Here is a 22,000-nt window from a genome sequence, read left to right as displayed (position 1 = left end):
CAATTCCAACACTGAACAAAAATATAAAGGCAAAATGTAAATTTTGGTGCCATGTTTGATGAGCTGAAATAATAGATCACAGAAATGTTCCATTAGCACAACAAGCTTATTTTTCCTCAAATGTTGTGCACAAATTAGTTTACATCCCTGTAAGTGAGCATTTCTCTTTTACCAAGATAATCCATCCACCAGACCATATCAAGAAGCTTTTTAAATAGCATGATCATAAGACAGGCAACTCTAAAATGTGGTCTGATGAGTCCAAATGAGAGATTTTTGGTTCCAACCGTTGTATCTTTGTGAGACGCAGAGTAGGTGAACAGATGATCTTCGCATGTGTGGTTCCCACCGTGAAGCATGGAGGAGGTGTGATTGTGTGGGGGTGATTTGCTGGTGACGCTGTCAGTGATTTATTTAAAATTCAAGGCACACTTACCAGCATGGCTATCACAGCACTCTGCAGCGATACGCCATCCCATCTGGTTTACGCTTAGTGGGACTATCATTTGTTTTCCAACAGGGCACAACCCAACACACCTCCAGGCTGTGTAAGGTTTATTTGGCCAAGAAGGAGAGTGACGGAGTGCTGCATCAGATGACCTGGCCTCCACAATCATCCAACCTCAACTCAATTGAAATGGTTTGGGATGAGGTAGAAGGAAAAGCAGCCAACAAGTGCTCAGCATATGTGGGAACTCCTTCAAGACTATTGGAAAAGCATTCCAGGTGAATCAAATCAAATTTATTTATATAGCCCTTCGTACATCAGCTGATATCTCAAAGTGCTGTACAGAAACCCAGCCTAAAACCCCAAACAGCAAGCAATGCAGGTGTAGAAACACGGTGGCTAGGAAAAACTCCCTAGAAAGACCAAAACCTAGGAAGACACCTAGAGAGGAACCAGGCTATGTGGGGTGGCCAGTCCTCTTCTGGCTGTACCGGGTGGAGATTATAACAGAACATGGCCAAGATGTTCAAATGTTCATAAATGACCAGCATGGTGAAGCTGTTTGAGAGAATGCCAACAGCGTGCAAAGCTGTCATCAAGGCAAAGGGTGGCTACTTTGATGTAGCTTTGTTGCCATACTTACGATATAATATATATGCAACAAATTGTCCACCAAAAGGTTTCTGTGCCAATGTACCACACAACCAATAAACAAGACTTACCGACTTCAGGAACTTCAATATCATGGTTTTCTCCGTTTTCAACACTACAATAAATAGACTATGACAATCTTGACAAACAAAACACACATCCCTCTACTCTCCTGGGAAGGCTTTCCACTAGATTTTGGAACATTAATGCAGGGACTTGCTACGATTCAGCCACGAGCATTAGTGAGGTCGGGCACTGATGTTGGGCAATTAGGCCTGGCTCGCAGTCTTACTTCTCTGATAGAGTTCAGTGTGTCAAATCAGATGACATGTTGTCCGAATCCTGACAGTCTCCATGGGGGTGCCACAGGGTTCAATTCTCGGGCTGACTCTCTTCTCTGTATACATCAATGATGTTGCTCTTACTGCTGGTGATTCTCTGATCCACCTCTATGCACACGACACCATTCTGTATACTTCTGGCCCCTCTTGACACTGTTAACTAACCTTTAAACGAGCTTCAATGCTGTACAACTCTCCTTCCGTGGCCTCCAACTGCTCTTAAATGCAAGTAAAACTAAATGCATGCTATTCAATCGATCACTGCCCGCACCTGCCCGTCTGTCCAGCATCACTACTCTGGACGGTTCTGACCTAGAATACGTGGACAACTACAAATACCTAGGTGTCTGGTTAGACTGTAAACTCTCCTTCCAGACCCACATTAAGCATTTCCAATCCAAAATCTAGAATTGGCTTCCTATATTGCAACAAAGCATCCTTCACTCATGCTGCCAAGCATACCCTCGTAAACTAACCATCCTATCGATCCTCGACTTCGGCGATGTCATCTACAAAATAGTCTCCAACACTCTACTCAACAAATTGGATGCAGTCTATCACAGTGCCATCCGTTTTGTCACCAAAGCCCCATATACTACCCACCACTGCGACCTGTACGCTCTCGTTGGTTGGCCCTCGCTTCAAACTCATCGCCAAACCCACTGGCTACAGGTTATCTACAAGTCTCTGCTAGGTAAAGCCCTGCCTTATCTCAGCTCACTGGTCACCATAGCAGCACCCACCCGTAGCACTCGCTCCAGCAGGTATATCTCACTGGTCACCCCCAAAGCCAATTCCTCCTTTGGTCGACTTTCCTTCCAGTTCTCTGCTGCCAATGACTGGAACGAACTGCAAAAATCACTGAAGCTTGAGACTCATATCTCCCTCACTTGCTTTAAGCACCAGCTGTCAGAGCAGCTCACAGATCACTGCACATAGCCCATCTGTAAACAGCCCATCTACCTCATCCCCATACTTTATTTATTTTGCTCCTTTGCACCCCAGTATTTATACTTGCACATCTTCTGCACATCCACCATTCCAGTGTTTATTGCTATATTGTATTTACTTCGCCACCATGGCCTATTTATTGCCTTAACTCCCTTATCTTACCTCATTTGCACTAACTGTATATAGACTTTGTTTGCTTTTTTTCTACTGTATTATTGACTATGTTTTTGTTAACTCTGTGTTGTTGTATGTGTCAAATTGCTATGCTTTATCTTGGCCAGGTCTCAGTTGCAAATGAGAACTTGTTCTCAACTAGCCTACCTGGTTAAATAAAGGTGAAATAAAAAAACTCAATAAAAAGTCAGCATTCCAATTCATCCCAAAGGTGTTCAATGGGGTTGACGTCAGGGTTCTGTGCAGGCCAGTCAAGTTCTTCCACACCAATCTTGACAAACCATTTCTGTATGGACCTCGCTTTGTGCACGGGGGCATTGTCATGCTGAAACAGGAAAGGGCCTTCCCCAAAATGTTGCCAAAAAGTTTGTAACTGACAGTTAGACTTACAGGTTATGTCGTTGTCTTTTGTTTGAATTGTTTACGTGTCCGCTGTGCGGGGGAAATGATAATACAATCGGAACTACGTAGCTAATACTGTTGTAACGGGGATCCTTATTGTAGCAACACACTTGGAGGGAAGGCAATCCTGCGCTGCGTTAGCTAAGTTTTCATGTCATCGGGTGTAGTTCATAAAGGTTGAAGAGTGTATGTTAGGATGAAGTGTGAATTCATGCCAGGAATAATAAGTGTGAAGTTTGATTTCCTCCCTTCTGTAATAAGCAGCCAATGAGGTATTTTTTCCTTTATTCATGTGTTTAATCTGAACACGTAATAACGCCGGTTAAACTGTTATGTATGTAAGCACTTCAGAGTTATACCAAGCTAATAAGTCACTCGTAAGATAAGGTTGTAAGAGTGTGCTTAACTGTATTTTCATTTACTTTATAGTTCTCACGGAAGGTGATAATTCTGACTAAAACTACAGAATAAAGCCGCCAGTTAAAATCAAGGAACGGTTGTGCTCGTGGTTACTGAAGGGAGCTACAGTGAGAACTCAATGCTCTTCACGAGCAAGAGAGAAAGAAGAATCTCATCCAGCTGTAAAACGTCTACAAGATTCCCAAATCCTGGTAGACCCAGTCATCTGCCAGATAAGAGTTTTGCACCTACCTGCAAACTAAGAAGAAAATCTCCACATAAGGAAGCATCGTGAGGCAACATAAGGTCAAGACTAACAGGAAAGTCAGACACGCAAGTACAAGTCAAGGTGTTTGAAGGTGGTCCTAGCCTTGTGAACAGCTAATAAGAGACTTTAAGAATACAATTCGTAAGGACTGGAGATAGTTGTCTATTTCATAAAGACTCTGGTATTATGCATTTGCTCTTTCTATCTTAATGTATTGCTGGTATGTGTATTACTGAAAAATATTATTTGATACTTACTAAAAATATATATATAGTCACAAACATTAAGGGTCAGCGTACACCTATTAATTCTATTTTCACCTGTAAGTTAATAGTGTAATTGTTTGGTAAGGTGTTTGTTCAAGCCTTTGTTACAAGCATTATACATGCTTATACCACGTACTAAGGTATAAATTACAGTGAATTAGAGTATAAATGACCTACTCACTTATCCAAACCTTAGCTAGAATTGATTTGACTTGATTTAGAATGTCAGAAAGAGGTAGTTTCACTAAAGGTGATAGAGATGGGGTGGGTCAAGTTGAGCAGCTGCAGCAACACCTCGCAAACTTCGAGCCTTCATCAGAACAAACAGAACAGCAGGAAGAGGCCCAGACTGGTGTGGAGTCACTTCGGCCAGTGAATGATGATACAGAGGCTGCTAACGAGATAGCACAACAAGAGCCACGAAAAGGTGAGAGGGTCCGCAGGTTAACTGAAAAGGGCAGAGAATTGCGCAACGAAAGGTGGAGACAGCTCGAACATCGTTTCAGGGTCAGCTATGAGAAGTGGAAGGCTCTGGTAAAGGAAGCAAAACTGTCACTGACAGGCTGTTGCTCTGAAGACCTACTAGAAGACCTCTTAAACAAGATTAGCCATACCTCTACAGAGCTAAACCTTGTCTATGTAAATTTGCGTCAAATCGACATTCCCGACAACAATATACGACGCAGAGTTGATACTTGTGAAGCAGTTACAATGTCTATTATCAAGACTGTAAGGTGTCATTTAAAAGGCAGGGAAGAAAGTCAAAGTAACCAGATAGAGTTGCACTGGAAGGACAGCAATTCCTTGTGCATGTCCGAACTCTCACATAAGTCAAGTCTCAACTATCAGCCCTCAAGTGCTTCCTCACAGTCTCATAGCAACTCAAAGGTCAACTCCAGACGCTCAAGCGTGTCATCTGTCAAGAGACAAGAGGCTGCGGCGGAAGTTGCTGCTAACCAAGCAGCTTTAGAAGTAATGGTTAAGCAAGAACGCCAACTTGAAGAACTTCAGATACTCGAAGATGAAGATAAGAAGAGGACAGCGGAGCAAGAAGCTGAGGCTGTGAAACGCAACTTAGAAGAAGCTAGGCTGCGAGTCAAGTTAGAGGTAGAAAATGCTGCCAGACGAAGGACGCTAGAAGATAAGCGTAGAGTTAGAGCGCCTAGAAGTGCTCAAGAAACTAAATGCCGCCAAGGCGCGAATGCAAGTGTATGAGCAAGATGAAAACTCAGAGGACGAGAAGAGAGAACTACTCTCTAACTGCAAATCTGTGAAAGAAGTCATGCACAGAAGTGGCTCATTTCACAGTCTCTCACCACAACATGCTGTGACAAGCACACAGCGAGAAGATGGCACCAAGACCATGTTCAGGTTACTAGCGGAATCAATCAGTGAAAGCCGCCTCCCCATACCAGAACCAGGAACATTCAATGGAGAACCACTCTCGTTCACTGACTGGAAGGTCTCCTTTCAGACTCTGATAGACAGGAAGAACATACCAGCAACTGAGAAGATATATTACTTGAGAAAATATATTGGTGGGCCTGCCAAGAAAGCCATCGAAAGTTACTTTATGTTAGGAACAGAGTCAGCCTACTATGCTGCATGGACCATTCTTGAAGAAAGGTACGGAAACAAATTCCTCATCGCCAAGTCCTTCAGAGATAAGCTCAATGCATGGCCTAAGATAGGATCCAAGGACAGTCTTGAACTTAGAGACCTTGTAGACTTTCTTCGCAGCTGTGAGGCTGCTATGTCTCAGAATAAGGGCCTGGAGGTGCTTAATGACTGCAATGAAAACCAAAAGATCCTCGCTAAACTTCCAGATTGGCTAACTTCAAGATGGAATAGAAAGGTCATAGACATCTTAGAAGAAACTGAGATCTTTCCAAGCTTCAGTCAGTTTGTGAAGTTTCTCACGAGAGAAGCAAAGATCGCTTGCAATCCTGTGACATCCCTTCATGCTTTGAAACCAAGCAAAGATGGAAAACCTAAGACGCCAAGGATTCAAAGCCCCGGAGCAAGGGTATTAGCAACTAACTGTGATGAGAAAAATACTGTTACTAGTTGTGTCTTCTGTGAGAAGTCAGGTCACAGTCTCCACAAATGCTGGAAGTTCATGGATAAGCCCACCGCAGAGCGACAGAAGTTTGTTCAAGATAATAAATTGTGCTTTGGCTGTTTAAGGCCTGGGCATCGCTCAAAAGATTGTGATAACAGGAACACCTGCGACACGTGTCAGAGGAGGCATCCATCCTGCCTGCACGAAGATCGTACTAAAGAAAGGTTAAGGGATAGGAAGGCCCCACAAGATAAGGGGACAAGAGCGTCAAGTGAGGCCATATCTAACAGAGTCGTAAGGGACATTAACAACACTCACACCTCCACAATCATTCCAGTATGGGTGTCAACCACAAGTGAGCCAGATCGTGAAGTTCTCGTGTATGCACTTCTTGACACCCAGAGCGACACCACCTTTATCCTTGAAGAGACAACAAAGGCTCTCAATACAAGGAAGGAGCCAGTCCAATTGAAACTCTCTACAATGGCTTCAAGGAATACCATTGTGCCCTGCCAGAAGCTGTCTGGTTTGCAGGTTAGAGGGCTTTACTTGGAGAAGAAAATCCCTCTGCCAACGACCTACTCGAGAGAGTTTATTCCTGCAAACAGAGATCATATTCCTACTCCAGAGACTGCAAGAGCATGGTCTCATCTTGAACACATTGCAGAGGAGATTGCTCCTCAACAGAGCTGTGATGTCGGTCTCTTAATTGGCTACAACTGCTCCCAGGCTCTCCTTCCAAGAGAAATTGTGTCTGGTAAGGGAAATCAGCCTTTTGCTCAGAGAACAGATCTTGGCTGGAGCATAGTCGGCTATGGAAATCCATGTATCGACTATGGCGACCCTATTGGAGTGAGTCATCGGGTTATCGTTAGACAGGTGATGCCAAGCCTTCAATCTTCTTCCAAACTCACAAATCAAGTATGGGTTAAAATCAAGGAACGGTTGTGCTCGTGGTTACTGAAGGGAGCTACAAAGTTGGAAGCACAGAATCGTCTAGAATGTCATTGTATGCTGTAGTGTTAAGATTTCCCTTCATTGGCACTAAGGGGCATAGCTCAAACCATGAAAAACATCCCCAGACAATTCTTCCTCCACCAAACTTTACAGGTGGCACTATATGCACTGGGGCAGGTAGCATTCTCCTGGCATCCGCCAAATCCAGATTCGTCCATCGGACTGCCAGATGGTGACGTGTGATTCATCACTCCAGAGAACGCATTTCCACTGCTCCAGAGTCCAATGGCGATGAGCTTTACATCACTCCAGCCGACGCTTGGCATTACACAAGGTGATCTAAGGCTTGTGTGAGGCTGTTCGGCCATGGAAATACATTTCATGAAGCTCCTGACGAAAAGTTATTGTGCTGACATTTCTTCCAGAAGCAGTTTGGAACTCGGTAGTGAGTGTTGCAACCGAGGACAGACGATTTTTATACGCTACGGGCTTCAGCGCTCGGCGTTCCTGTTCCGTGAGCTTGTGTGGCCTACTACTTCGCGGCTGAGCAGTTGTTGCTCCTAGACGTTTCCACTTCACAATAACAGCACTTACAGTTGACCGGGGCAGCTCTAGCAGGGAAGAAATTTGATTAACTGACTTGTTGGAAAAGTGGCACCCTATGACGGTACCACATTGAAATTCACTGAGCTCTTCAGTAAGGCCATTCTCCTATGGCTATTGCATGGCTGTGTGCTCGATTTTATATACCTGTCATCTTTCGGGATGGCTGAAATATTTAAAACAACTAATTTGAAGGAGTGTCCACATACTTTTGTATATATAGTGTATTTGTTCAGACCCCTAACCATTGTCGACCATCATTAAATGTGAAGACTTATATTTTCAAATGAATTCTCTATGTGTAAATATTCTGTGGTTAAACAAATCATGGAATAATAATTAACTAGGAAGTCGGGGCACCACAGGAAAATGTTTATAAAGTCTCTATTTCCCGAATTAACTCTTCAGATATTTTCATATCTTATCGATTACAGTCTTCTATTCATGTGTTATTACCTCATCAATCTCATTCCTGAATGTCGCAAACCCTTGGATGTCTGCACGAACCCTAGCATCATAAATCACGAATCAGCGATATACAAATTGGCTTAATTATTTATTTACTAACTAACTAATCAATCACTGAATTACATAAACACACACATTTCATTTCCTAAAATAACTTTTCAGTTATTTTATCTGATCAATTAGACTTTGAATTAATGAATTATTTACTTTACCTCACGTTAGTCTCATTCCAAACGTCGTAAATTGTTGGTTATCTGCACAAACCCAGTCTATACAATGAGTCATACATGAATTGTCTTAAATCATTTATTTATTACTAACTAAGTAATTCACAGAAATGCATAAACAAACAAACAAACAAGGTAAATGTGGTGATAGGAGGATGTGCCTAGTCAGCTAAACCGGCATGGCGGTTTGTTAGACAAAAGGGAAGTGGGGGTCGACTAAGAAGTCACTACAGAGTTAATAATTATAACAAGTGAAATGCTAATCCTTTACACATGAACGCTCACTCATTCGGGAACAATTGCAATCAATATATACAGTGGGTATTTGATACACTGCCGATTTTGCAGGTTTTCCTACTTACAAAGCATGTCGAGGTCTGTTATTTTTATCATTGGTACACTTCAACTGTGAGAGACGGAATATAAAACAAAAATCTAGAAAATCACATTGTATGATTTAAGTAATTAATTTGCATTTTATAGCATGCAATAAGTATTTGATACATCAGAAAAGCAGAACTTAATATTTTGTATAGAAACCTTTGTTTGCAATTACAGAGATCATACGTTTCCTGTAGTTCTTGACCAGGTTTACACACACTGCAGCAGGGATTTTGGCCCACTCCTCCATACAGACCTTCTCCAGATCCTTCAGGTTTCGGGGCTGTTACTGGGCAATGCAGACTTTCAGCTCCCTCCAAAAATGTTCTACAGGGATCAGGTCTGGAGACTGGCTAGGCTACTCCAGGACCTTGAGATGCTTCTTACGGAGCCACTCCTTAGTTGCCCTGGCTGTGTGTTTCGGGTCGTTGTCATGCTGGAAGACCCAGCCACGACCCATCTTCAATGCTCATCCTCCCCTCAATACGGTGCAGTCGTCCTGTCCCCTTTGCAGAAAATCATCCCCAAAGAATGATGTTTCCACCTCCATGCTTCACGGTTGGGATGGTGTTCTTGGGGTTGTATTCATCCTTCTTCTTCCTCCAAACACGGCGAGTGGATTTTAGACCAAAAATCTCTATTTTTGTCTCATCAGACCACATGACCTTCTCCCATTCCTCCTCTGGATCATCCAGATGGTCATTGGCAAACTTCAGACGGGCCTGGACATGCGCTGGCTTGAGCAGGGGGACCTTGCGTGCGCTGCAGGATTTTAATCCATGACGGCGTAGTGTGTTACTAATGGTTTTCTTTGAGACTGTGGTCCCAGCTCTCTTTAGGTCATTGACCAGGTCCTGCCGTGTAGTTCTGGGCTGATCCCTCACGATCATTGATGCCCCACATGGTGAGATCTTTTATGGAGCCCCAGACAGAGGGTGATTGACCGTCATCTTGAACTTCTTCCATTTTCTAATAATTGCGCCAACGGTTGTTGCCTTCTCACCAAGTTGCTTGCCTATTGTCCTGTAGCCCATCCCAGCCTTGTGCAGGTCTACAGTTTTATCCCTGATGTCCTTACACAGCTCTCTGGTCTTGGCCATTGTGGAGAGGTTGGAGTCTGTTTGATTGAGTGTGTGGACAGGTGTCTTTTATACAGGTAACGAGTTCAAACAGGTGCAGTTAATAGAGGTAATGAGTGGAGAACAGGAGGGCTTCTTAAAGAAAAACTAACAGGTCTGTGAGAGCCGGAATTCTTACTGGTTGGTAGGTGATCAAATACTTATTGCATGCAATAAAATGCAAATTAATTACTTAAAAATCATACAATGTGATTCTGGATTTTTATTTTAGATTCCGACTCTCACAGTTGAAGTGTACCTATGATTAAAAAAAATACAGACCTCTACATGCTTTGTAAGTAGCAAAACCTGCAAAATCGGCAGTGTATCAAATACAGTGCCTTGCGAAAGTATTCGGCCCCCTTGAACTTTGCGACCTTTTGCCACATTTCAGGCTTCAAACATAAAGATATAAAACTGTATTTTTTGTGAAGAATCAACAACAAGTGGGACACAATCATGAAGTGGAACGACATTTATTGGATATTTCAAACGTTTTTAACAAATCAAAAACTGAAAAATTGGGCGTGCAAAATTATTCAGCCCCTTTACTTTCAGTGCAGCAAACTCTCTCCAGAAGTTCAGTGAGGATCTCTGAATGATCCAATGTTGACCTAAATGACTAATGATGATAAATACAATCCACCTGTGTGTAATCAAGTCTCCGTATAAATGCACCTGCACTGTGATAGTCTCAGAGGTCCGTTAAAAGCGCAGAGAGCATCATGAAGAACAAGGAACACACCAGGCAGGTCCGAGATACTGTTGTGAAGAAGTTTAAAGCCGGATTTGGATACAAAAAGATTTCCCAAGCTTTAAACATCCCAAGGAGCACTGTGCAAGCGATAATATTGAAATAGAAGGAGTATCAGACCACTGCAAATCTACCAAGACCTGGCCGTCCCTCTAAACTTTCAGCTCATACAAGGAGAAGACTGATCAGAGATGCAGCCAAGAGACCCATGATCACTCTGGATGAACTGCAGAGATCTACAGCTGAGGTGGGAGACTCTGTCCATAGGACAACAATCAGTCGTATATTGCACAAATCTGGCCTTTATGGAAGAGTGGCAAGAAGAAAGCCATTTCTTAAAGATATCCATAAAAAGTGTTGTTTAAAGTTTGCCACAAGCCACCTGGGAGACACACCAAACATGTGGAAGAAGGTGCTCTGGTCAGATGAAACCAAAATTGAACTTTCTGGCAACAATGCAAAACGTTATGTTTGGTGTAAAAGCAACACAGCTCATCACCCTGAACATACCATCCCCACTGTCAAACATGGTGGTGGCAGCATCATGGTTTGGGCCTGCTTTTCTTCAGCAGGGACAGGGAAGATGGTTAAAATTGATGGGGAGATGGATGGAGCCAAATACAGGACCATTCTGGAAGAAAACCTGATGGAGTCTGCAAAAGACCTGAGACTGGGACAGAGATTTGTCTTCCAACAAGACAATGATCCAAAACATAAAGCAAAATCTACAATGGAATGGTTCAAAAATAAACATATCCAGGTGTTAGAATGGCCAAGTCAAAGTCCAGACCTGAATCCAATCGAGAATCTGTGGAAAGAACTAAAAACTGCTGTTCACAAATGCTCTCCATCCAACCTCACTGAGCTCGAGCTGTTTTGCAAGGAGGAATGGGAAAAATGTCAGTCTCTCGATGTGCAAAACTGATAGAGACATACCCCAAGCGACTTACAGCTGTAATCGAAGCAAAAGGTGGCGCTACAAAGTATTAACTTAAGGGGGCTGAATAATTTTGCACGCCCAATTTTTCAGTTTTTGATTTGTTAAAAAGTTTGAAATATCCAATAAATGTCGTTCCACTTCATGATTGTGTCCCACTTGTTGTTGATTCTTCACAAAAAAATACAGTTTTATATCTTTATGTTTGAAGCCTGAAATGTGGCAAAAGGTCGCAAAGTTCAAGGGGGCCGGATACTTTCGCAAGGCACTGTACTTGTTCTCCCCACTGTGTATTTACGCTCAGTGTGTCGTCTTGATCGCTGGTGAAAAGTTTGTGTCTTTCTTAGAATTGTCCGTCTCTCTCCCTCTCTGTCTTGGTTTGAGGGGATAGTTCAAAGTGATATTCATTATAGAATGGATGTTTCGGCGGTTGTCGTTCTTCGCGTTCAATGATACCGAATTCCTAGCTGCAGACTAGTAGTTAGTATCAAAGACTTGTTCTTATTCTGTCAGTATCGTTAGTCTAAGAGTTTAACCACGTGGTATGGTTAAAAGATTCAGCAATGGTCTACAACCTTTGTCCTCCTAATGGAGAAAAACATGGTCTGCAACCTTTAGCCATCTCGTAATTGAGGTAAGCTTGGTCTGGTGATAATTTCTCAAAGTTGGGTTTTATTCAGAATGGCAGAAAAGGTCTGTCCCAGGATGTCTGACCTCTGATCCTCTGATTTAGTTCAAATCCACTTCCCTTTTTAGTTTTCCTTCATTAAACAGTCCAAAATCACATTCTAAAATTGTGTAAACAGCATCATACTCACTCATTCATCTTATACAACAATTAGATGTAAACCTTATATCTGGGGTTATTATATAAACAGCGTTATGGTAATGTGGCCACACAGTCTCCCATGAGCTTCCCAAGTTGTGACAAACGGATCAGTTCGTAGCTGGATTCTTCACCGATCTTTTACACTTTCTCCGGAACATGAAATTTGTTCGTACCTCAAGTTCTGTGAGGTGGAAGGATTTCCTTTGTGTCCATGAAAACTACTCTATAACTGTGTGTCCATGAGGTCTTCTCGGGAATTTACGACCTCTGACCACAGCAACCTAGTTGAAGGAGGCAAGGGGAGGCAGGGAGAGGGGGATGGGCTTGCTATACCCAAAGAGGCCAACATCATGACAAGTGTGTGCAAATGAAGTAAGATTATCGAGGTAAGGCAATAAATAGGCCAGAGTGGCAAAAATAATTACAATTTAGCAATTAAACACTGGAGTGATAGATGTGCAGAAGAAGAATGTGCAAGTAGAGATACTGGGGTGCAAAGGGGAAAAAAACAATATGGGGATGAGGTAGTTGGTATTTACAGATGGGCTATGTACAGCTGCAATGATCTGTAAGCTGCTCTGACAGCTGATGCTTAAAGTTAGTGAGGGAGACATGAGACTCCAGCTTCAGTGATTTTTGCAATTCATTCCAGTCATTGGCATCAGAGAACTGTAAGGAAAGGCAGCCAAAGGACGAGTTGGCTTTGGGGGTGACCAGGGAAATATACCTGCTGGAGCGCATGCTACGGGTGGGTGCTGCTATGGTGATCAGTGAGCTGAGATAAGGCGGGGCTTTACCTAGCAAAGACTTACAGATGTCCTGGAGCCAGTGTGTTTGGCAATGAATATGAAGCGAGGGCCAGCCAATGAGAGCATACAGGTCGCAGTGGTGGGTATTATATGGGGCTTTGGTGACAAAATGGATGGCACTGTGATAGACTGCATCCAATTTGCTGAGTAGAGTGTTGGAGACTATTTTGTAAATTACATCGCCAAAGTCAAGGATCGGTAGGATAGTCAGTTTTACAAGGGTATGTTTGGCAGCATGAGTGAAGGATGCTTTGTTGCTAAATTGGAAGACGATTCTAGATTTAATTTTGGATTGGAGATGATTAATGTGAGTCTGGATGGAGAGTTTACAGTCTAACCAGACACCTAGGTATTTGTAGTTGTCCACATATTCTAAATCAGAACCGTTCAGAGTAGTGATGCTAGACGGGCGGGCAGGTGCGGGCAGCAATCGGTTGAAGAGCATGCATTTAGTTTTACTTGCATTTAAGAGCAGTTGAAGGCCATGGATGGAGAGTTGTATGGCATTGAAGCTCGTCTGGAGGTTTGTTAAAACTTCTTAAGACTAGGTGTCCCGTCGTCAACATCCAGTGAAATTGGAGGGCACGCAATTCAAATAAATAATCGTAATATTAAACATTTATGAACATACAAGTATATCGGTTAAAAGCTTACATTCTTGTTAATCTAACTGCATTGTCCAATTTACAATAGGCTTTACAGCGAAAGCATACCATGCGATTGTTTGAGGATGTTTTGGGCACCCCACAGCAACATATTTTTCAACCAGCACAGGCTTCATAAAATCACAAATAGCTATTAAATAATCACTTACTTTTTGAAAATCTTCCTCTGTTTGCAATCCAAAGGGTCCCAGCTACAACATGCATGGTCGTTTTGTTAGGCAAGTGCCTACCCTACCCAACAAATGCCAGAAATATGCTAATGTTATTTATTTTACAACAGACCTACTTATAACTTAAACTAAATATGGAGCACACCATTAAAAAGACAGATTGAATGTAATTTAGCCAATGAACATTTCTCATCAGATTTAAATAAAACAGGATCTACATTTTTTTTAAATCGTGATTTGATTAATGAATAGGCTTACAATAACAACAATGATATAGGATACAATAATAAATGATAAAACTAATTATTATAAATACACTTTAGTTCCACAATTGCATCCTACCTGAATAAGGAGTTGCACAGTAACCTGCATTTGGCCATACCCAATCTTCCACTACAATATTAAAACTATTTTTGTAGGCTTTTCACTAAAGGCATAATATTTTTCCTCTAACTTGTATTTTACTTAAATGAAAAAGTCCTCCATCTTCACAATCAACAATAGCCTAGGCCAAGGGTCCTCTCTCGCTGGCTCTCTATTAATCTACTAAACCGAAGGCTCAGGTGCGGCGCAAGGCATGAGAGAATGGTGCTGAAGCTCGAATTCGGTGTGTAGGCGATAAACAGTATCTCTTGGACAATTTGGCTTGCTACAACTTTATTTATTGGCTTTTCATTTTACTTATTGTCCAAAAACCGCAATTAGGGAAACCCTTGTGCACTTTCCCCTCAAAGTTGTTTTACCATCAAATTGACTTGTTGCAGATAAAAGTATGTGGGTCAAAAACGTATTGCACATAGAAATAACTTTTGAGGTTAAATTCCCATGTACCGAATAAAAAAATAACATTAAATGGGTTACCATGGCATTTTCAACTCTAGGTCGAATGATGTGAAATTATAAATATTTAGGCTATATTGAAGTGTTAGGTTGAAGGTGCGCGAGGAATAGCTGCTCGGATTGGAGAGCACTGCGCCTGCTGGGAGCATGTGACCACATTATTATAGGACAACTTGGAAGAATGATGATCTGAAACGGACAGCGCATTCAGTATTAAAAGTAAAAATACAGCCAGACTGGCCTGCTACTGTGCCTTTCTAAACCTTATAAACTGTCGAGAGTGGATCCACAACTGATAGAAATGGAATGAAACATTAAAATCACAGGGGTTTTGCACTCCTATTCAAATGACATTTTCACTGTAGCCTGGAGTAGAATATTGTACTCAAGTGAAAACAGTAATGCGGTTATTCATTGTATTGTGGTGTTGTAGGCTACTATAGTCTAGGTAGGATAGTTGTATTATGGTGTTATAGGCTAATATAGTCTGTAGGATAGTTGTATTGTGGTGTTGTAGGCTAATATAGTCTGTAGAATAGTTGTATTGTGGTGTTGTAGGCTAATATAGTCTGTAGGATAGTTGTATTATGGTGTTGTAGGCTAATATAGTCTGTAGAATAGTTGTATTGTGGTGTTGTAGGCTAATATAGTCTGTAGGATAGTTGTATTGTGGTGCTGTAGGCTAATATAGTCTGTAGGATAGTTGTATTGTGGTGTTGTAGGCTAATATAGTCTGTAGGATAGTTGTATTGTAGGCTAATATAGTCTGTAGGATAGTTGTATTGTGGTGTTGTAGGCTAATATAGTCTGTAGGATAGTTGTATTGTGGTGTTGTAGGCTAATATAGTCTGTAGGATAGTTGTATTGTGGTGTTGTAGGCTAATATAGTCTGTAGGATAGTTGTATTGTGGTGTTGTAGGCTAATATAGTCTGTAGGATAGTTGTATTGTGGTGTTGTAGGCTAATATAGTCTGTAGGATAGTTGTATTGTGGTGTTGTAGGCTAATATAGTCTGTAGGATAGTTGTATTGTGGTGTTGTAGGCTAATATAGTCTGTAGGATAGTTGTATTGTGGTGTTGTAGGTTAATATAGTCTGTAGGATAGTTGTATTGTGGTGTTGTAGGCTAATATAGTCTGTAGGAGAGTTGTATTGTGGTGTTGTAGGCTAATATAGTCTGTAGGATAGTTGTATTGTGGTGTTGTAGGCTAATATAGTCTGTAGGATAGTTGTATTGTGGTGTTGTAGGCTAATATAGTCTGTAGGATAGTTGTATTGTGGTGTTGTAGGCTAATATAGTCTGTAGGATAGTAGTTGTATTGTGGTGTTGTAGGCTAATATAGTCTGTAGGATAGTTGTATTGTGGTGTTGTAGGCTAATATAGTCTGTAGGATAGTTGTATTGTGGTGTTGTAGGCTAATATAGTCTGTAGGATAGTTGTATTGTGGTGTTGTAGGCTAATATAGTCTGTAGGATAGTTGTATTGTGGTGTTGTAGGCTAATATAGTCTGTAGGATAGTTGTATTGTGGTGTTGTAGGCTAATATAGTCTGTAGGATAGTTGTATTGTGGTGTTGTAGACTAATATAGTCTGTAGGATAGTTGTATTGTGGTGTTGTAGGCTAATATAGTCTGTAGGATAGTTGTATTGTGGTGTTGTAGGTTAATATAGTCTGTAGGATAGTTGTATTGTGGTGTTGTAGGCTAATATAGTCTGTAGGATAGTTGTATTGTGGTGTTGTAGGCTAATATAGTCTGTAGGATAGTTGTATTGTGGTGTTGTAGGCTAATATAGTCTGTAGGATAGTTGTATTGTGGTGTTGTAGGCTAATATAGTCTGTAGGATAGTTGTATTGTGGTGTTGTAGGCTAATATAGTCTGTAGGATAGTTGTATTGTGGTGTTGTAGGCTAATATAGTCTGTAGGATAGTTGTATTGTGGTGTTGTAGGCTAATATAGTCTGTAGGATAGTTGTATTGTGGTGTTGTAGGCTACAGTCTCTGTAGGATCATTGTATTGTCCCTAAACATGATCAATATGGGAGCTTTTTTAACTGTTCTTTCATGAGCAATGATACACCTGGTCTCTCCAATGCCGATCAGCTATTCTTATTTGTTCTTGTCGATTCATATTAAAAATGGATGCAGCTTTGAATGCTTGTATATGTGGTATGATAGCTAGTTACTCCATTGCAGATCTGTACAAACGATCCACCTGCCACTATTGCCACTGTGAATGGTGGATAGAGGGCACGATAGAACGTTAGACTGGTACTGACCAGCGGTATAGTAAAAAAAGGAGCACATGGAAAAGCGTAGTCCATACGGGAAGTACCAAAACACCTTGATATAAGGGAGGTACATGCAAGCTCATGAGGAAATTTGACTAGGATGGAAGAAAATATATAGTAAAACCTGCAAAATAGTCAATGTTAACCAGGGAAAAAAACGCACTATCCTCCCCTGTTCTCAATAAGATGCTAAAAAAAAGTTGACAACCCTCCGCTATTTTGGTCCACCAATCCCCCAGTAATTTGTAATCTGGGCCTAAATCCATGTTTGTGGGACATGGAAGAAGATATAGGGGAAAGGGAGAGACACACATACAATATATTATCTGCAGTGTAGTAGTTTATTTCTGTTTATTGTGTGTTTCTTATCATTTGTTTTCATTAAATGAGAAATTGACAGAAAGTGTGTTAGGAAAAGGCTTGAACTGTTTAACCCCGTTGTACACGTGTTAAACGCAAGGCCCGCGGCCGAATAACAAATGTATATCTGGCCAGCGCAATGATTTGGGTTGCCAATTCACTACAGGTCACAGCAAGCATTGCCAACGCGCTGCACGCAAAAAAAAAAGGCAGTGCATTGCAACACACACACAACCCTCATCCCAGATCCACACATGCAGGAGCCAGCCAGTGTGCTGTATCATATTGTCACATGTGGCACGGACCGAATCTTCAACCGGACCGAAAGTTTAAACGTGTTGTAGGCTAAATGTCATGCCAAGTGTCGGTTCCAACGGGTATTTGTTATAGCCTACATAAAATGCCATATTGGTTGTCAAAAAGTTACAAGATAAAGGATTACAACTAAAATACAATAGGACACACAAGCGAGTCAACAGTTGAGTCACCTACTTTATGAAATTACAGCCTGAAGCGCTCGCATTGGTGAATTCAACTCAATTGCGCTGCTTTCATGTGCGGTTTACATCGCTCAGCAGAGGGAAAGGGTTGCAACCTGGTCTCAGAGCATTTCGTATTATTCTGTACGTAAATCTGAGAAAGTCCTTTAGTATGATGTGTTTCATATGGTATGTATTAATTTGTAGATGTCCAACACACATTTTGTATGATGTGTTATGAATTACAATTAATATTATATGTTACAAATTATCAAAACGTACAATATGTTACAAATTTGCCAAAGTACAATATGTTACTAATATGCTAAATGTATGATATGTTATGAATTCTAGCTAGATGCCTAACATTAACTAGGCTAAGGGCTAAGATTAGGGTTAAGTTTAAGAGTTAGGTTAAGGTTAGGGTTAGAGAAAGGATTAAGGTTATGATTAGGTAAAGGGTTAGCTAAATAGGGTCAAGGTTAGGGTTAGGGTTAGCCAACATGTTAAAAAAGTAGTAAGTAGATAAAAAAAAAGTTGCTAATAAGCTAAAATACTAAAAGTTGTCTGTATTGAGATTGTAATGGGTTGCTAGACGTCCGCATTATACGACTACTCATCCACCCTCCTTTCGATTTTAGTAACCATCTGTCTTATGTAACCATACCAAACAGAACATATCATACAAAATGGAGTGTCTCAGATGTATGTACTAAATAATACGAAATTCTCTGAGAACAGGTTGAGTGTACAGACATGCCACAGTCCTAGCTAGTCTACAAAAATGTTGCAGTCTGGTTTCGTTTTTTAAAAACTTGACAATGAATAACCAAAAAACAAAACTAGCAACAAATCACCATGCAAAGGAGCAACATGTAGGTATATTCCAGAACTATTTTAGCAGTAGCCTAGGCTGGCTACTCGACAACAAAGACACTCTACTCAAAGACATTTTGAGTGCACCATACAGCAATGCTGCATTCACCCACACCAGTGATCCATGCAGTGCAAACAATTTTATAACAACCAGCTAAGGTTTTGTTATTTAGGCCAAGTGAAGAGAAAACAAAAACAGAGACAGGTGGTGGTAGTTGGATTTAAATTTGTTATACTAATAAAGTGGCAATATTTTGAGAATAAAGTGCCTATACTAGGTCCATGACAGGGGTTTGGGGGCCATCCTTGAGACAGACAGGGACATGCAATCCTACTCCACCAAATCCATGACCTACATTCACAAGATAATAAAATGGTTTAGGCATAGGCCTATAAACCTAATTCATTGGATGTGTAGCCTACATAAAACGCCATGCCATTACGCACACATTTGTAAATGAACTTCTCGTTTCGACGTATAGGCTGCTGGCCTGCCTGTTACTCGAAATATACTATGCACGGTGTTGGCACGCAGGGGATTGAGGATACCACTGTAGCGACTTCGAAGGGCAACATATCAATGACTGATGCACGTAACTCAGTATCTTCGCAGTCTGACAAAACACTATTGCCGTTAGAATGGTATTGCTTTGGGACTTTCTTTTGTGGCTCAGTTGGTACATCATGTTACTTGCAACGCTAGGGTTGTGGTTTCGATTCTCACGGGGGAAATGAAAATGTATGCACTCATAACTGTAAAACGCTCTGGACAAGAGCGTCTGCTAAATGACTCAAATGTAACATGGGGTACCGTGTGTGAAGCCTGTTTGAGTCTATTAACTCCACACACCTGTCTCTACCTATGTATTTAACCCCACGGGCATGAATGAAATACCTTGTCCGTGTGGTTCCAAAAATAATCTGCGTCATAACCTCTTCCAGGTCCTGATAAACGCAACAAGATTCGCTGCAAGTCACAGAATATCCCCTACTTTAATCTTGAAATACAACTGCGACTTTCTCAGTATTTGAATTTATTAAAAATAAAAACTTTTTCTTCAAATTATATTTCGAGTTTATTCTTGAAATATTGCCACTTTTTTAAAGTAGACTACTATCCATGCAAAAAAATATTTTCACTCTGCCATAATACTCTCCGTAATTTTGAGTTGTTAAATAGGCTAGTTTTTTTTATTTTATGGTCGCAGCATATTATGCACATATGCATGCATAGCAGCAACGGCTGGTGACATTTCTCTTCTTTTGTTTTAATATGTTAAAATGCTATAGACAGCATCCTATGTACATAAGTGGACATTATAAAGGGCGTTAGTAGGTCAGCAATAGATATGGATGCAAAAATCATGATTTAAGTGTAGGTGAGGTACCATTCATACCGTTAATTTGCTGAAGTGACCCTGCCACTTATATAAAAACGTGACTTACCATTTCCTGCTATATTTCGAGTAGCTGGCAACAAATGAGGGCAATTACACGGTAGACACAGCTGTACAAAGAGTGTAAACCAAAAATGTCCATGCAATTAATCAGGAGTGAAACTATCTGACCGTTTTATCTTCAAGTTGTGTCCAGATTCAAAACAATTGCCTTGCAACCATTAGTTTACACCGGACTTTCATAATCAAAAAGTTATCCTACAAATTCTGTTTTGCATTTCGATCAGCCTATAGGGTGAAACGGAAAGAGAGCTCATACTACACCTTTCTCCCTGTCTCTTAATTCATCTTTCTTTGTGAACGTCCCAGCCGAAACTTCCGTGTGCGCAATCCGCCATTATGTGAGATGTAGCTACTTGGTCTATTTGTTTTTTGCCTTTGATTAGATGTTCTACCTAGGAGGAATTATCAGTCTTGAAGTTGTCTAGTTGAATAAGAATTCACTTCCAGTCATAAAAAAATCTTAAAACCTTACACTTTCATTAAAAAACGTGACTTACCATTTCCTGCTATATTTCGAGTAGCTGGCAACAGATGGCTGTTGAGATGTTGAGAAAGAGATGGCTGTCGAATGTAGGCCTACTTTCAGTTTCGTAGCTACGTTGGAAACAACTTTGACAAACTCACCATTATAAAAAAAAAAAACAGCTCTACATTTCCCAAGACATGTATCTTTAATTTCTCATTTGATCATGCCAAATATTGATATGGTCCACTGTCCAAACAGCTAATTGAAAACATGAACGATTTAATACAGCTGAGAAATATTGTCATTTCTATATCCTTTATTAGGTAGCCTAGCGGTTAGAGCGTTGGGCCAAAATATCCCATAATGACAAAACAAAAACAGTTTAGAAATTCTTGTAAATGGATTAAATATAAAAACGGAAAGATCACATTTACATAAGTATTCAGACCCTTTACTCAGTACTTTGTTGAGGCACCTTTGGCAGCGATTACAGCCACAAGTCTTCTTGGGTAGGACTCTACAAGATTGTCACACCTGTATTTGAGAGTTTCTCCCAATCTTCACTGACGATCCTCTCAAGCTCTGTCAGGGATTTCTGTTTTTAAATGTTCAATAAATTACCCCCCAAAAAAATCTTAAAACCTGTTTTCACTTTGATGAGGGTTTTTACAAATGTAATCAATTTTTGAATAAGAATGTAATGCAGCTATCATGTTCCAGGAGAAGACGCAAATGCAGACAGTGTCGAAGTAACACAAGTCTATTACAAAAACAGGGGGCAGGCAAAACTACAGGTCAAGGGCAGGCAGAGGTCAATAATCCAGGGTGGTGTGACAAGGTACAGAACGGCAGGCAGGCTCAGAGCAGGCAGAATGGTCAAAACCCAGAAAACAGGAACTAGAAAAAGACAGGAGCAAGGGGGAAAACGCTGGTAGGCTTGCCGAAACAAAACGAACTGGCAACAGACAACACATGTATAAATACACTGGGGATAAATGGGGAAGATGAGCGACACCTGGAGGGGGTGGAGACAAGCACAAAGACAGGTGAAACAGATCAGGGTGTGACAGTAACAAAATGTGGAAAAAGTCAAGAGGTCTGAATACTTTCCCAAGGCACTGTATATATTGAAGCAGGTAAATGACAGTGCTATAAAGCCAAACACAGTTCATGTATCTCAGAAAATAGAAAACAAACGAATAAACAAACTAACAATATCCTTCAGATGACTATTTGCAAATACAATCAGTTTTCCACATTGATTCAATGTCATCAGATGTATTAATTCTGTTTAAATGACGTGGAAACATTGATTCAACCAGTTTGTGCCCAGTGGAATAGGATATTAAGA

General features: G+C 40.9%; 1 protein-coding gene across 4 annotated transcripts in view; it reads right to left on the bottom strand.

The window, feature by feature from the left end:
- Positions 1-20,753, bottom strand: part of LOC112238313 (interferon-induced very large GTPase 1) — a 67,831-nt gene extending 47,078 nt beyond the window's left edge. The window contains exon 1 of one of the 4 annotated variants that reach the window (XM_024406887.2): positions 20,681-20,753. The gene's annotated coding sequence lies outside the window, so the exon portion shown is untranslated. Of the gene's footprint in view, positions 1-20,169; positions 20,372-20,444; positions 20,582-20,680 lie in introns of those variants that run through there. The other 3 variants (XM_024406890.2, XM_042315700.1, XM_024406889.2) reach the window with 3 other exon arrangements.
- Positions 20,754-22,000: the final 1,247 nt, after the last annotated feature.

The sequence above is a fragment of the Oncorhynchus tshawytscha genome, unplaced genomic scaffold (genome assembly GCF_018296145.1).
Source record: "Oncorhynchus tshawytscha isolate Ot180627B unplaced genomic scaffold, Otsh_v2.0 Un_contig_3536_pilon_pilon, whole genome shotgun sequence".
NCBI classification, from domain to species: Eukaryota; Metazoa; Chordata; class Actinopteri; order Salmoniformes; family Salmonidae; genus Oncorhynchus; species Oncorhynchus tshawytscha.
The sequence above is the reverse complement of the archived record's forward strand: the minus strand, read 5'-3'. Positions and strand labels throughout refer to the sequence as shown.